Here is an 18,361-nt window from a genome sequence, read left to right on the forward strand (position 1 = left end):
TGTATATGTATACAAATTAATAAACATGCTATGACACATTCTGTTCAAAGTATTAGGCTTCTGGGAACATCTGGGAATGGAAGAGACTGCTGAAAAATCAGAGTTTATTTCTATATACACTTTACACAGCTGTTAGGGGTACTGTTAAATTCTTTGAGGTGAAATACACCACTTGCACTAAAACATTTCTTGCAGTATACAGGACATATATTGATCTATATAGTATTCCTTCACTAAAAACTATGGACAAACATACAATTCCCTGTGAAGCTGTTCAAGCAGTAGTCCTACTTATTCACAGATTTCAGAAAACCTCCTATTTCTGCTTTGTGGGAAAATTCCATTACTTGTCCTATTCAGGCAACACTGTTTGGTGGCTCCAACAGTCAACAAACCATTTTAAAAACTGTAGGCAAACAACACAGATAGATTTCCTTTCATCAGGAATGGATTGTTTAGAAAAGTGAAAGTGGTGCACACATTGTTTTTGAATCTGCACTTTTTTTAAATGCAAATGTACGTTCTAAACCACTGTCTGGTCCCAGTCCTATGTCTGTGAAAGAAAGCTGACTCACTGGGGAACTCTGCAACTTTGAACCACTGGAAAGTGGCAAATCCTCTGGCATCTTCAGAGAATGAAATAGTCCAAATAATAGCCAAAAACTACTTTTCAACACTTAGTTGTACTACCAGTTTCCTTTTACAGATTCTGTGAAAGATTTCTTATTTGAAAATATTGTACATGTTTAAATTCAAACTTAAAGGCAAAATAGAGAAAAAAATATTGCATTAGGAATGCAAAGTTTCCCATTTTTAGCTTTTTTTAAAAAAGCATCCAAAGATACACTACCTACCCCTCTCTTAAGAAAACTTGTTCCCTCTTAGGGTATATATTTTCCAAGTATTTATTTTTATGGTCTTGGTACATTTCATTTCTTTCACCCTTATGATTTCTATCTTGCCTTCTTTTTCTCTCCTTCTCAGGGCAAACTTTCTTTGCATGGTTGACCTGAGAGCTACCTCTTACACAAATTATGTCGGGTAAGACCCAAATGTGGATACAGCAGCGTGTCTGAACAGGAGAGCAAAATCTGTCTTAGAGGGTGTTTGCACAAAACTGATCATGCCAAATCTACTTACGCCAAAACTGATGATACCAAACAGACAGATAGTCATCAGCTGAGCCAAAAAAATAAACGTTCCCCTCTTACATATAGAAGGGAAAAAACAAAATATAAGCATATCTGTCATTCTTCAGCTATGCACATGATTTGATGAAAAGGAAAACCGCTGAGATTTCTTCTTTCAATCAGAAAATCAAGAATGAACTCCTACATATATCTCTAATCTGATGCTGCAGGCAGACCCAGTCATAAATGGAAGACACTGAACACATTAAGATGTCTCCTGTATTGGTTTGCCTTTTTACAGGCAAACAGAATATGTAGATTGTCAATCTGGAAAACAGCCCAAACACTTTTTTTTAGACCTGGAATCTGAAAGCTTGTTCTGATGAAATATCAGCCATATTTCCAAGAATGGTCTGTTCCAGTTTGTAACTACATTTCTTAGTTTTATCATTCTCTAGATATGCATTTTCAAAATGTAAATCTGTATAAATTATCAACTGCAAAATTATGAGTAGTAGATTCAAGGATTTTTTTTTCTACTTTTCTTTCTTTACAAAGAATATAAAACAGTGTCAAAAAATTAAACTATTTTCCAGTTTTCATTTTATGTATAATGTAAACATTTCTCAGATAATGTTTTTCATATAACGTGCTACAATATTGCTTTGGCTTCTCTTCTCTTAGGATGTTAAGCATCAAGTTCATTACAGTAAAGGCTTGCCTCTGTTTTTACATCCTGAAAAAGGTAGTCTTTTTGTATGATTAGCAGATCCAGCAGAATGCCTTCCCTAAAGATTTGTTGACCACTTGCAGAAAAATTGTCCTTGACCGTTTGTAGAAAGCTTAATGGTTGTGACTATTGTTTTCCTTTGAGCAAAAAACAGTGTGATTAAATCTTTCCTCAGATCTATATAAGCAAGATGCTGACAGGTTCATAACCAGTTTCAAGGCACAGATCCCTGCTTTCCTGTCTTGTCCTTCCTAAATTAGTTAATCCATCAACTGCAAAACTTTGTCACAAGTATTATCCCACAATGGCTCCATAATCATAAGGCAAATATTTCTCCGTGACTGGTCACAAAGTTCTAAATCCAACTGTTTGTTTTCCATGTTGCAGCCATTTGTTAACAGGCATTTTTCATTTCATCCTCAGTGACATTTCTGTTGTGGTTTTTTTTTTTAGGCAACCTTAAACATCATCCCCAACTATGCTGTCCTTCAGAGACTTAATGTCTTTTCAGTCTAAACATTTCTTCAGACATTAGGCATTATGTCCCAGCAGACCCAGTTTACACTCCACTTTAGTAGGTTAGCAGGCCTACTGCAAACTGGTTGCTGTTCCACTTTGTCAGGTGTTTTCTATCTTCCAACAATTGCTCATTCTTCAGAGAAGGGTTAGTGGTATAAAAACCAAAGCTTTGCGTGTAACACCTGCTGTACACTCAGATGTTGACTTCTATGCCTACCTTAGCCTCTTTGCTTTCCTGACAAAATAGTAAAGAACTACCTTGGTTCCTGATCTGACCTCTTCAGCCTTATCCCAGAGCCCCAGTGTTTTTAAGCTTGGTCTCTCATGGTAGTATCATTGACTCCTACACTGACAAGCAAGAAGCGCCAGAAGTCCAAGGCTTGATTTCTTGCATCTGCTCTTTTCTTGAAAACTGAAGGGTTTAACACTAGAGGAATCAACAGGGGGAGTAACAGGAAACAACACGTGAAATAAAGGATAGTGAAAATGTCACAGAGAAACATCCTAAAGATGAACGACTCGAAGGTTATTTTTTGTCTAGCTTTATCAGAAGCTTATGTTTGTCTGTAGTCACAGATCACCAAATGAGTGATCAGAACTAATAAAAATGAGATGGCAAATGAATCTACTCTGATTGCTATTTAATCATAAACCAAAAAAACATAGTTCACATATAAATATATTTGTCTATTTAAATTTAGCATAGAAAGTATTGTGAATTTTGTATAGACAGCAGAACACATTAATAGGCCTGCTCATACTATTGAGCAGATATCTCACCAGGATCCGGAAAGTACACACGTAGAAGAAAGAAACCTCTCTGCATCTTCTTTTCCAAAAATCCCTTTATACAGGTTATCTTTTCATATGGATAGAAATACTCTTGGAATGACTCTTGGAATAAATGTTGTGCAAATATAATTTGACTTGAAATTATTTAATAATTTTAAGATTAAATTTGAGCTGGCTGGTTTTATAAGCCATGCAAGATAAAGAGCTTAATCTTGATTGTGAAAATTGAAAATATACACAGATATGCACATTTTCACACATACACATATAAAAAATACCTAATAATTGCAGCACAGAAAAATTAACCAAGAATTTTAAATAAAAAACATGGGAATACGTAACTATCTGCATATTAAGGACATAGTTCTCTGGTGGTTTAAGTTTATAAACAAATTAATCTTTCAAAGAAAGACTTTTTTTATAATTAGAGGAATCAATGGCTTAACTACTCAGACTAGAGTTGTAAGCATTATAAATAGCTTGAGAATTTCCCCCAGGAGCTTCAACTAGAAGTTTAGCTCAAAAGGCATATTATATTTATGAAGGTACCTTTCTACACCTTTCAATTTGTAGTTGATCTCATTAGCAAAATAATTTTGTTTGTTGTTCAGTAGTGACAGAGTAATTCAGGCTTCCACAGCTATTTTTGCCTAGTTTTAGGACATATTTGATATTAAAAATAGTGTGCACTCTGGAAATTGGTAATATATTACAACACATCCAAACACACTTAACATCTATAGGCACGTCTTCTGTTTTTCATTTCTTTGTTATTTGAAAGTGTTTTTGTAATGACAGAAAAAATGCTGTATCTTATCACCCTGACCCTTGATCAATGTCACAGACACCCTGCCTCCTGCCCCTTGCTGCCATTGTCACTGTAAGCAATATGCTGCCCACATTACCCATGTAAGGTTGGATTGTCTCAAATCACACTGACATTGTGAAACCAAGGGGTGGTGTGATTCTTACCTGCATTCAAAGTGCATTTCCACAGTTGCCTGTTGCTCTCAGAAAATGCAGAACATTAAGTGTCCTGGCAGTCTGATGCAAGCAGGGCATAATAGGGTGAGCTGCCATACAGGTGCATTGTTGCTCATTTTTCTTACTGCCTCTGTGAAGTTTGGTTTATAAGAGGTTGTCAGACTACATTACTTTTTTTATCTCTCTTCTTGGACAGAAAAAAGAGGATATTTCATAACCTCCCCGCTCTCTCCCTTATGACAACCAAATGTGTATGTTTGGAAAAGTCATGAGCAGTCAAAAATCAATAAAAATTTGTAAGAAAACATGATCTTTAAAACGCAAAACCAATTAATTAAGTGCAAGTTACTGAGGTTTTCTTAAGGGAAAAAGAAACCCCAACCAGTAATACTCTGTGTCTTGCATTTGTTTGATTTACCTGAATGCAATTTATTTTCCCTACCAATAGGATCTTGCATTGGAAAGAAAAAAAGAAGTAGTCACAAAATATTTACCAGATGTAGTAGATAAAGATACACATTTTTAAACTCTCTAGAATCCATATTAATTTTGGAATTCAGTAGCTCTTGTGAATTTAAAAAAGAAACTGTTTTTGTTTCTTGCTTCTCATCTATTTTCTTGTACCAATATGCAATACATTAATCTTGGAAATATGAACAGTTTTTAAAACCTCCCTGAATTTAATTTTGAAGTACAAAATTACTGCAAATGCAAACACAAAAGAAAATCTCCCATTAGAATTTTTTTTCTAAGACCGAAGAAACAGACTACTGTTTAAGAAACTTAAACAAGTTGTACTTTTTTACATTATGTACTTAATTTAATTCTTCATGCAATATATAATAGAGTGATTCACTTAGTGTAGTTAACAAGAAAATTTGTGTTCTTCTGTTTGTTTTAATGTTGCATATAGCAACTCTCCACATTCAAGTACAAGTTACTTATAACAGAATTCTTCATTGGTAATAGAATTTTAGGTGCTGCAAAACAGATGATTTCCAATTAAATGGTTTGATTGCCATTTTCCAAGTTAAACAACAATATTTTAATTTTTCTATTCAATTAAACCTGAATATGAAGGTCATCCCTACATTCTCCATCAGAGTGTTGGGAAATGTTTAGATTATTTTATGCTGAAAGCAAAAGACTGTTTTTCATGATAATATAAATTCCTTGTTCCATTTTCAGATTAATAAATGATGGGCAAGAAAGAACAAATGTTTGAGTCAACCATAATCTTAAAACTAGTTTAGGTAAGAAGTGGAAATCCAGATTTCCCCTCTAGTTTATTTTGTGCCACAGAGTAATGCAAATAACACATTTTCGATGTTCTTTCTGAATTTCATATACCAAAAATAAAACCAGCTATGTTGATGTTCAGAAACATGAACACATACCATGTATGTAAAATACATACCACGTATGTACCTATAAACAGGTACATGCATATATATATATATATATATAAAAAATCTTAGAAACATGGAACAATTTAGGTTGGAAGGGATCTTAAAGAGCATCTAATTCCACCTATCCCACCACGGGCAGGGGCACCTTTCATTCGACCAATCCAACCTGGCCTTGAACATGTCCAGTTATGGATCATCCAAACATATAATCTTCTCCACCCTGAATAGCACCAGCTCCCTGAGCCTGTCCTGATAGGGAAGGTGGCCTAGTCCTCTGATCATTTCCCTTTGTACATATACACCCAATATTTTTCTGAAAGTTTTATGTCCTGTGTAGAATGGAAACCTACTGTAAATACAAGAAGTGGATAGCAGCGAACAATCTGTCATTTTGTTATTTGAGGTTAGCCAAACTATTAATGTACATTTAGAAGTTCAGTTCTCAGATGTACATGGATATACTCGCTTCAATTCTCAAATGTACATGTGTATTCTCACCTAGATAAAATTCTTCCTTCTTTCAGTCTCATTTAAAAAAAGACTTCTTTCTAAATTGCTGAATGTAGAAAAAAATTAAAATTAAAATAATCAGAATTTATCTTCAAAGTAGAGATAAACAATGAGAAATATAAGAAAATAATATTTTGCATTAAAAATATCTCATACTACTTAAGACTACATTTTTTAAATTTTGATTTTGTTCTGTGGAGTGAAGTAGCCAATTTGTGCTGCATAATTCATTTATCATCATCTCTTTAGCAAATACTATAACACAGATTTAATTTTTAAATTACATTAGAGTATTTCAAAATACATGTAATGACTTAGGTTTTTAATTTCATATTTTTCATGACTGTTATTTTAAGCACAAGAAATGTTGGTTCAAAGCACAGGGTGCTCAGCCGTAATTTAGAAGTTTTTGCCTGTGGTACAGACTGGGGAGCAAGAAGATTCCTTGAGTAACTTTAATATCCTTGAAAAAGCAAGCAATCTCCTCAAAAGTAGATGTGCATTTAAAAAAAAAATATATATATATATATATTTCCAGTTGGGAGACCTACCAGTACTCTTTGGCAAAATGCCCAGGCTTCTCTGTGTAATTCACTGAGGAATACTTCTGTCTCACTCTGTAAATAAGTAGGTAGGATTAGATTTCACTGCTCAAAAGACTCAAAGAAGGTATCTTATATATAAACATATCTTTTTAACTGTTCTTTGATAAGCCTGCATCAAACCGGATCAAAACCCAGCTGCTTTTCACAATGAGATGTGAAATCCCACACAAATGGGTATGACACGAAGCCTCTTACATTCTTATTAGTACCATTGTCCTCCAACTAACCCTCAGAGCCAAAATTTTAAAGGATAGGATTTTCTCCCAAGATATTTTGAAATACATTAAGTGAAGCACTCAGCTCCTCACTGACTATGTCTCTTTAGTCTGCGAAAATAAAAGAATTCCAAGCCTATCTTTTTGTTGAGCTCTGGGCAAGTAATCAAACATGGTCTGCTGGGATATCAGCTTTTCAATTTGATGGTTTAAGAATACGTATCATTTTCAAATAAGAAAATTATACCCTTCAGAAAGTATTTTCACTCTTTTTAGGGAGTGTTTTCAAACCTGGCCAAACAGTCCTATTTTCCGAAGAATGGCTTTACTTTTCTTTCTGGTATTGTCTCTGATTTGCAAGTCAAAATAAAAGATGTGAGAGACATTGTTTTGTTAACCTGTGCCCTTACCAATTAATGTAGCAATGCAGGCCTTCACTCTTTTCTTTACTTCCTCTTTCAGGAAGATTATTCTCAGCCCTAATGTGCTTGGGACACATTAACCTTCTGCTATACAAGGAAAAGGAATCTGCATGCATGAGTTGTTACACACGTTCCTGTGAGACAGCATTGTCTCAGCCCTTTTCTGAGTGCTATTAGGAAGCAGTTCCATTTTTGAAATTAGCACCTCAAGCTTGTTAAATTGTAAACTAAGTCCAGACCCTTCTGTGAGAAAACAGACCACCTCCTTATTTTACTCAGTCTGAAGCTCAGGAGATAATTCCTATGTAGTCTTAAGAAAAATATATCAATGACAAAAAATAGTAAATAAACAAGAAATAGGCAAACTGAAACCTGTATTCTGACCTTGAGCAGCAGGTGAAGAAATGAGCTTTTAGTGCAGAGGTGAGAGACAGGCAAGTATTATCCTTTATACAGGGAGTGTAACTCAATCCCTCAATCATTCTCTGCCACAGCTGATTTTATCTCAGCCTTGGGGAGGAGCTCTTGCAGGAGTGATGACCATTTGTTTGTGGCAAGACAACTTTATCACTGTTTTCTTGTTGATTTCCTTCCTCACCATGAACAGTTTCAGAAATTCAATCTAGATAGGAAAACAGCAAAAACAATTTAAATTGATCCACAGACACTATTTTAGGTGATAGAAAATATAGCAGACTGCTATATTACAGAGTAACTGAATCACTTGATAGAAATAGATAGTAGAGATATTAAATATAGATTTTCAGGGTCCTTCTCTGTCCCCTAGAAAAGTAGAAAGAGCATTTGGCAAATAAATGAAAGCTCTTAGACTACAGTAATTCTGAGGATTTAATATATTCTTCAGTACTGTGACAACACTTAAACTTTCCTGAGAAAAAAACTGAACCAAAAAACACTCTAGTAAATTATAAATATGTAACTTATCCTATTTTATACAGAGCAAACCCAATTTTTATAAACACTTTGAACTGAATGAACCACATGGCAAAATTCCCTGAACCTGTTTTTCCATCATCATATGCTAATTTCCAAAATCTGGGATTTTGGATAGCTTTATGACAGACCTGGAGACTACTGATTATTAGTTTTGCTTTTCATATGCCCTCCCAGTCTCATGCTTTTGGCTTTACAGGAATAAGTTTATTTTAGTGCAGGTAGTTGACATTGGAACTGCCTTAGAAGAATGTTTCTGAGCCATGAGTAAACTTCGGCATCTCTTAGCCTGAGTTACTGATGATAACTTTTGGAATGTGTGCACTATTCAAAACAAGACGCTTAAAGTTCTGGAATAAGGAGTGTAAAATCTTGTTCAGGATCTGACATTTGCACATAAGCAGCAGTAGTTATGCCACACCTTATACTTTTCACTTTTTTTCAATAAAAAACCATCATAGGTAAGGTAATTTAAAAGTTTTATTTATTGCCTTCCCTTTCTTTGTAGGAAGAAATAAAAGCCAACCATACAGTTAACACCCTCCCTAATCCCTTCAAATACATTCACAAAACCATAGCAAAATCACACAAAACAGAAAAAAAGCAAAAAAAAAGAAAAATAGTGTGAAAAAAACATATCTTTGAGTAATATTTTGCATTAAAATATCATGATTGTCCTTCCTTCTTTAGTCATCTTTAACACGTTTTCAAATCTTTTAATAATTATACTCATATGTTGAAATTATTGTGTTTCAGAATCCTGAAACTTACACCAGTTTTTTAAAACTTTTACGTTGAGGATTTCAGAATCTCCTTTTTTGATTTATAATTCTGTCTGTTACATTGACATCAACACAGTAATGTGTGTGCCTAGAATAAATGTGACTCAACAAAGGAGAAGTCCTGAAGAAATAAGACTTATATTTTGGAATCCCTCTTGAGAGATTAAAATAAATTCTAAGCAATAGCATTATTGTTTACATATAAACAGGGCAGAGACACTTCGCAGTGACTTGGCCCCTGCTATCTAAAATTTGAGCCAAAGGAAATATGGTCCTCACTTCCAGATCATACCATCAGCTATGTTTTGTTTGTTTTCCTTCAGAAACTGAGCAGCTGGGGATGAACTGGAAGTTGTTTCTGAACCTGGTAAATGGTCCCAGACAATGCCCCTCCTATAGGTCTCAATAACTTCTCTGTCCTAGTGATGCACACAGTAGCTGGTCCTTACTTACACACCTTTAGAAGAGACAGAAACGGTCTAACAGTGATTTAGAATAGTCACTACTTTTACGGGAAACTTAAAATCTTCAGGCAAAATCAGGTTGAACTGAATCAAATACCTATAATGTAATTTTGTTGTTGCTGTTTTCATTTTTTTCATTTATTTCTCTTATTCTTCAGAAATATTTAATTATATTCTGAATAAGAATGACATCATTTTCCAAACTCTTGAAATTCTTGATCAAACACAATTCAAGGAAATTCATTGTTTCTACTCAGTAAACACATTTTTATTTTACTTCAAATTTCTACTTTTCAAAATATGATATTAAACTTTTATTATTCATTTAATTACTGTAGTGAATACATTTTCTTTTATACATAATTAATCTGCTGTGTCTGAAGCAGTTTAATCCTGATACTAGACTTTTTAACAGTTTTCAGAACAGTTTCCAGGATAACTTAGTTTTCATCTACATTATTTAAAATAGTTGCCTTAGATAGCAGTCAGCTGTGACATGGGAAACAGCAATGAAGTGAGGATTTTCAATAGATACTCCTGAAGATATAACTTCAGTCTTGCACTTCTGACTGACTTCCACTGGCACGCACCACAACAAATGCTGTGGGGTTATGCTCCACAGAAAAATGAGCAGCATTCATTGGTCATTTGGATTTCATAGATTAATTTCTTTTATTGGACAGACTATGCTGCCAAGATAGATACCCTTTGTGGAAGGCTACCCTTTGCAGAATCATGTGCTCTTCTGAGTGGGTTTCAAAAATACAGGTAAAAAAAATTAAACAATAAAGTTCATATTCTTGCAGAAAACCAGAACAAATAATCAAATTTATTAGTTAGTGTAATGGCGAAAGATAAGAGAAGAGTTTACAATGTATAAATAATAACCATCTTTAAAAAGAAGATATTAGAATTTTAAGCACACTAATTTTGTCCAAGCCACTTACAAGGGTTCTTCTAAAATTATACCTGTGACAATAGCATGTACTTTCCAAGAGGAAAAAAAAAAAATCCCCTTGTTTATTGTTTCCTAGGAACAGAATTTACAACAAACTCATCTAGAAAGACATCCCAGAAAGAGAAATGCAAACCACCCAGTAATTTATGTACAGAACACATCATGGGAAGCATACTTGTTATCAATTAAGTCATTTGTTCAGCTTGAGAAAAGTGCAAATGTCAGGAACATTCATTTTAAGTACTGTTTGTAGCAGAAAGAAATATTCGCATGTTTTGTGATGTACTTTATCTTCAAAATATCTAAAGGATGTAAAATTTTTTTCCTTAATTATCACCCATAAAAAGTTATTGTTTTCAATTTATCTGAATATTTTTTCAGATTTCAGCGCATTAAATAAATGTATAAATTATTTATAATGATTTTGTTTATTATAATGTGTTTACTATTTTATTTTACAAGACATGCAGCAGTGTATGTCAATTTTGTGTAGCACAGCACATGACTAGATAGTTCTGAACTGAAGAAATTAAAAAGTAACTCTGTGTGCATAGTAAACACAGACCAGTATAAAATTTTAGCCTATACAAGTTCCTTAGTAGTTTTTCTACTTTTCTACTTTTCTATTTTTCTACTTTTCTACTTTTTCTGTTTTGACAAATACAACTAAAATATGAGATATTTGTTTCTTTTTTTTTCCACCCATAATTCCATTAGAAAAATGATAATAACACAAACTCATAAACTTCAAGGCCATTTTTTTTCCTGGTTATCTATCTTGAATGTATTTAAAAAAATATTCATAAAGACCAGATAAAGATATTTTGCAGACCAGAATTTCTGGATCCTACATAAAGTAACTGTAATGAATTTTCCTATATAAATTGAGGTCTTGAATGACTTATGTGGTGTTAAGAAGTGATTGATGCACAGTTGAAACTCCTTTCTACAGTAAAGAAAAAGAAAGGCATGTATTTAAAAGTGTGAACTAAACTGCAAACAAGAAGTTCTATGTAATGCCTGAGGGGACAACTTAGTCTGTGGGTAAAAACAATATGAGACAGTAGTCTCCTGACACTTAGATAGGATCTTTTCTCAGGATTTTTACAAAAAATTTGTTTATTATGTGTCTTAATCACTGACTTTTTCTCTTCGAAATTAACCTTTGATGATTTCAATTTCTCTTAAAAAAAAAATAAAAGAAAAAAAGGGTTTAATTGTATGTGATTTGGTTGTATTGTATTTTTACATCTATATTACATATATATGCATAAGAAAATTCGATTGTTTTCTATGAATGGATAAAATATATGTATCTATTTCATATAAATAGACCATACTGATTTATATTAATCCAAACATATATTACAAGATAAGAGAAAAGTATTGTTGTTTCCCACGTCAGATATTGAGGCACATCTCTTTTAAAGGTTTCTTTTCTTTAAAACAAGCTGACTGCAATGGGAATGTAGTATAATACATACTTCTTATTAAGTGCTAAAATGACCTCAGTCAAGGATCATGTTTGTCAGCTTACAGACTAGTACTGGCTCACTCTGAATAAACACAGATAACTCTTCCTCTTGCTCTGATTTGATGTCAAATGGAAAATTCCAGAGTATTTATCTGTCCACAGCATTTCATAGGCTACGCTTCTAGAATTTTAAGTGAGTGCATTTTGACCAAAACCCCATAATATTAGTGCACAGAGAACCTGCATGTCTTACCCTTGCTTCCTTCCTATCTAGTAGACAAATATGAAGCTTGTCATTTTATGCATGCAATTTTTAAAAAGTTGCTATTTAAAGTAACAGAAAGGCCATCTCTATTAGGCAGTAGAGAACTTGAAATTAAAAATGAGAAGGTGGTGTTCTACAAGGAGTTTTCTTGAGGAATTTTTAGGTAATGCATTCATTTAAGTTTGAGTTTGGCTCAAATATTGCAGTGTTTCATTGCTGAGATGGTACAAGCACAGAGGGTCTTAATGTGAGAACTTGGTTTTAAGGAATGTGGATGCATGTTAAGATATTGTTAGCAATGAAGGCACCAGATAACATAAGGCAGTAAATGACTGAAAAACTCAGAAAAAGTGAGGAAAAAGTTCTTTAGTTTTGAATATGTTTTGTTTACCTCCATTTGGCTCTTAACTTCAGCAAATGTTCATGTAAGTTGTCAGTTTCAGTGTCATTTTGCAGTGATGACCTAGCTGTTTTACAACCTTGGTAGAGAATGCCTCTTTCACATAATTCCTTTAAAAATCACATTAGACAAAGTGTAAGTTAAAAGTAGCTCTTGAAGAGAGGAAATACAAGATAGCTATTCAAGCTGCTGTGTTGTTTGTTGGCTGAGAAAAGTCATTTGGTCTCTAATGGAGCTGTCTGAAATAAAATTATTTGGCCTCTCACAAGTTTATCTCAGGTCATCCTGCTAATCTTTGAAACAATGTGGGATATTGTGACATTAGTGCTCTAATGTTGTGAGTAGGTTTGTTCACAATGCTGCTGGCTTTTGGTTCCCTCTACTCCCCACCCGTGTACATATAATAGCTATCAGTCAAGAATGAATTTCCACAGAACTTAAAAACCCATTAAATTAAATCAAAGCTAAAAGTAACACTCTGAAGTCTAATAAAAAAAAAAAAATCTTCATGGTTAACATTGTTTCTTCATCTCTCTAGGAAGTAGAAAGCTAACTTCTTCTTCTTCTTCTTCTTCTTCTTCTTCTTCTTCTTCTTCTTCTTCATAATAATAATAATAATAATAATAATAATAATGATAATAATAATAATAATATAAAGTAACAACAACAACAACAATATGCATGTGGGAAAAAATGCTGTTCTTAATCCCTTGATAATGATATCTCATATGTCCCCTGACCAATTTATTTTGTCTATTCATGTTTTTAAGACACAAGTGTTACAGATTCTGTGTATTTTCTCTTTAAGATTGAAAATAAAAAACCTTGCAACTTAGCCAAGTTGATCTCTTACTCAGTAGAATTGGAGGATCATATTTTGAATTACAAAGTGTTCCTTCCCCTGCCCCCTCCTCTTCCCTTTTTTTCCTTTCCTTACCAAAACTACTATGATATAAAGTTACAGGAAGGTTAGGAACAGTTCTCTTGGATGCTTGAAACTTTTTGAGAAGAATTAGTTACTTTTTTTTTCCAGATTAATACAATCAGTAGAATTTCCTCCAACTCTGTAGAGTACTTCTAACTCTGTGAGAGGAACTTTGCTCAGCACCAAGGTCAGCTCCAGCATTTGCCTCACAGCAACAGACAGGAAAAATGTTCTTTTTTTAAAATTCAAAGAGTTTTGACCTATGGTTTTGTTTTCTTCCATTTGTCTACAAACAAAAATCCTTATTCAAACAGCACAGGTTAATATTTTCCTCACTCAGGGGGTTTAAACAGGGGCATTTATTTGCAATGCTATTTGTTATGAGCTACCTAATTTTTCTAATTCAGATATCTGCAAGTAATTCTTGTGCATTGTTTCTCAGTATTGATTGGAATGAATACAGAAAAGCCTTATATTTAAGTCCCTGGTTTTCTATCTTGCTTGGTTTTCTGTTTTTGATTCAGTTGCCCTTTTCATTATCATACCAGACCTTGATCACTATGAACACAAAATCTTTTTACTTATTATCAATTTCAGTTACCTAATAGCATTTCTAAAAAATGCTAAAACTTGAAGTTTTTCCATGTCACCCTAAGTGAGTTTGCCATTTTTATATTCCTACTCTCTCTGAAAACTCAGCACCATAATAATTTTTAAGGGTTAAAAATGTCCTAAATTGCTTATTTAGAATGTGGAGCAACTATCACTATCTTACTTGTATGAAATCAACCAAGGATGTCAGAAAATTCCCCAGGGGAATTCCCTAGACTCAAAATCCTATAAGCAAAAGCAAGTTGTTTTCTTGAGTAAAATTACAGGCTGTTCTACAGCGGGTGCTGTTGAAGCTTTAAAAATTTGCAGGAAATAATTGAACATTCCTACAGAAGAAAGAGTAAACAAAAGAAATGATGCTGTAGATCTCGTACTAGTGTGGCTCCTTAGGGGGAGTTCTGCGCTCTACTCCATTGAAATTTGATGTAAAATACCTTCAGTACTTGGAGCAGTGACTAGAGGCTAGAACTGCTACAGTGAGCATTGCTTGCTGGAATGCACAGTTACATTTCTCCTTGGTTTACCTGACTTATTATAGTAATTCAATAAGAGGGGACTTCAGTGTTCTTGCAGGAAATCTAAATAATAAAAGTAATTTTGGGCTCTATCAAGCCCAAATGATTGTATTTAGGAATCCCTCTTTTGATGTCTATTATCTACCTATCATATGCAATACACAATCATACAAAATAAACAACACTATAATATGATGGATATAACAAGGCATCACTCCTTCAGCAATTTCAGGTCTTTCTCCCATATTTAGTTTAATGAAGTGAAATAAATTGAGGCAAAAAAGCTACAGTAGGATGAAGCAACAGTCAAGTACATTTCAGTGTAGTTCTGACAAGTCAATTATCCGTGTATTTTAAAACTTGGGTTTAGGAAAATATATTTAATAAATTGACATGGGTTTCTTTTAAAAGTTTTAAACTTGACACTCATCTCAAAGATTAGAAATGCTACATTCTTCGGGGGATTCAGAACTGTGTTAGACGAGGTTGTAGATCTATGTGCTCATTTAAATCAAATGTAGCATAAGATGTAGGGTGGAACAGCAACAAGGGAATCTTTCAAGAGAATTTGGAAACTTCTGATGCAAATGAAAACAGACTGCTCAAACTGACTCATTAAAAGTTCTCAGGAGAGGCATCCCATGAGGCATGCCATGAGGTATGAGCTTAGGATCACAATTCTGTTGGTTATCATGCTAGTCTTAGAGTTGGCTTAAGTCACTGAAAGTTCTGGTTTTAGAAATTTTAATTTATCTTTGTTAATATTTTTGATAAGTGAGCAGTTTCTACAATATTTTTACAATTACTTCTTACTTTGCCTCCTTTGACAAGACCTGAAGATACACACATAAATGATCAAAGACATGGTCCTAGGTTAAATTACATTTTTTTGTTCTTTTTCTACTACCTTTATAGTAAAAAAATCCATCAATCAAAACACTACATTCCCTATTACTTCTTTAATCTAGTCTGTATTTATTTTTGTCCTTCCTTTGTTATTGAAAATGATACATGACACATGGGTAATAATTATATTTTATTTTAAAGAAAAAAGGCTTGAATTACATACGAAAGTTATTTTTTGTCAAAGCTTTACAGTGTAGCTAATATAAAAATTAAAGCTTCTTTTAAAAATTATAATAATGACTTGAATGAATCCAGAATGTCATGTGAAACAAAAAGGAGGAATATATGTATGATGCGTCTGAAATGTTGTTTTTTCTATCTTTTTCAACATAGTCATCTTTTGGTATTGCTTTACTTAGGTATATCCTGAATTTGAAAGAAATTTTCTACTGTTTATATTACTTTCCAGTTGCAAGGAATTTAATTAACACATGATCTTATTCAAATGAAAGTATTATCCAGTGCATGCATTGCTTGTCCATGACTGCAGAAGGTCAAAGATTTTCGTCTAAGGTGTAGGATAAAAATTCAACCTGCAATAATAGTGTGTACACACACCTGTTGATCCTGTCAGACTTGGAATTTATTAGGGTTAATACAGTGAGACTAATAGGAAGAGATCCCATTTTTTCTTGTCTTGTGCATGGACATGCTAATTGCATGTTTCAGACGTTCTGTGCTTGAGAATGAAAGGCCAAATACGATGAAGACTGTGATAAATAGCACTGAAATGAGAGCTAAGCTTCCACTAACAAAAAAAAAAAAAGAAAAAAAAGCAAGAAGACAAACCACCAAACAACAGAAAATTAAAACTGGACAAACAGTAAATGGATTCCACATAAGGCGTTCAATTAAGTACATTACAAATCCTTTGGTATGCATTTAAAAAATCCAACCTTCCAGAGTTTCCTGGGGTTGCAGACTTTCTGCTTAGTGTTAGACATCACATCTGAAAACATTATTACTTTAGCTTGCAGACATAGAATTAGGCTCTGCTATTTACCTTAACAATAAATAGCACCTTAGTCAAGTTTGTTTTACTGATTCCAAAAGTGTGAAACTTAATCCAAAGATTCACTATGCACAGTAATGTTAGTCAGCTAATATTTGCTTTATAATCAAGGTTAAGACACTTTAAAAGGTCAATTCTAAAGTAAGAGAAATTGAACCATGTCTTAAATGCGCCTATTTTCACACTTTGGTGGTACAAAAAAATATAAACTTGCAAAAAATCTTTACAAATTCTTTACAAAGTTTAGGCAATTAAAGAATATTTTTAACTGCCTTTCATCCCCAAATGTTTTGGGATTCTATGATCCAATTTTTCAGATAAAGTGGTACAAAGAAGTGTTAAACAAAATCACCAGATATAGTTTTGAATGTAAAGATTACAGATGCCAACATAGACAAGCTATGCTTTCTTCAATAAAAATCCATTCTACAATACCATCTTTTCATGTCTCAATCAATGCTGCATCATAAATGATTTTTAAAATCTTTGTGGGTTGGCACCATGATATTCAAAAATGCTTTTGTATTCCTGTGACAGCCTGTGTTGCTCTGACAGGTGTCTGAATGAAGAGGATTTTACTTAGGGTCTGGTTAACATTGTGAATAAATGTAAGGGGAAAGTGTAAGTTGATGTTGTTATCCACATTTTATTTATGACAGTAATGAAAATAGCCTAATGTTGAGTTAAAAAGATAAAAATTGGTATATAGCTCATAAAAATCATTAATATCAATGAGAGGAACCTAGATTGCCATATTTTATAATTAACTTATAAGCGTAATTGTTGCTTTTTGTTTTATTTTCTTTTAGTTTAAGAAATTGAAAGTAGAGAGTGTAGCCCAGTTTGGTGCATGCTCATTGCATCTAGACATGATCAGCTGCCTAAAACTTGCCCAATCTGTCGGATGTGGGAAGTTTATTCAGTGGCATTTGGACAAAGAAATATTTCAGAAAGAATAGTTTATTTAGCATTCTTTTTAGAAAGAAGATTGTGGCTCCCCCTTCATCGTTCATCTCTTTCTGGATTTTCTATGTGACGATTATCACTCTTCATTAATTATATAGTGAATTGAAGAGTGAAATTCTATATTTTGAATTTCTCTCCGGGGAACAAAACTAGGAATTATGATGTTTAGTAGAATTAAACTCAAAGTTTAATTATAACTAGTTTAATAATTTATAGTACTTAGTGCTAAATCAGAACCATAGAAATCCTACCTACTTAGCAAAAGAGGAAAAGCCTATTTAGTGAATATTCTTCTTAAAGTCTTTATTTAAATCAACCATTTTCAGCAACTCTTTGTGCTCCATACTCATTCACTGATTAATGTTGGCATGGTAGGATTGTTGTGACTGGTTTTTGGGTTGTTTTTTTTTTTAATCTGGAAGATCAAGAAGTCAATGAAAGAACAAAGGAAGGAATTGATATATTACTACAAACTCAGATGTTATCTATCTCAAAGATCATTGTGATGCCTGCAGAGGCTGACCTGGAACAGAGGCTAGACAGTGTTAAAGGAACAAAGCAGGTACTTATTAAAAGGTCTTCAAAGGATACACCTTGGGCAGTACAAGTTCCCAGCCAAGGGTACATCCAAGATGGACACAACATGGGTGACCGGTCACGAGTTTTCACACTTTGATAAGTTTTGGCCCATTTACATATTGGGGTAATTTGTCCAATTACAGCTTCAGGTTATAAAGTCCCATCCTCCCAGATTGCTCTCCTCAATTCTCTGTTTATACTTTTTGGGCCTGAAGCTGCAATGGTGTCTTTGT

This window comes from Fringilla coelebs (assembly GCF_963513975.1).
Source record: "Fringilla coelebs genome assembly, chromosome: 2".
NCBI lineage: Eukaryota > Metazoa > Chordata > Aves > Passeriformes > Fringillidae > Fringilla > Fringilla coelebs.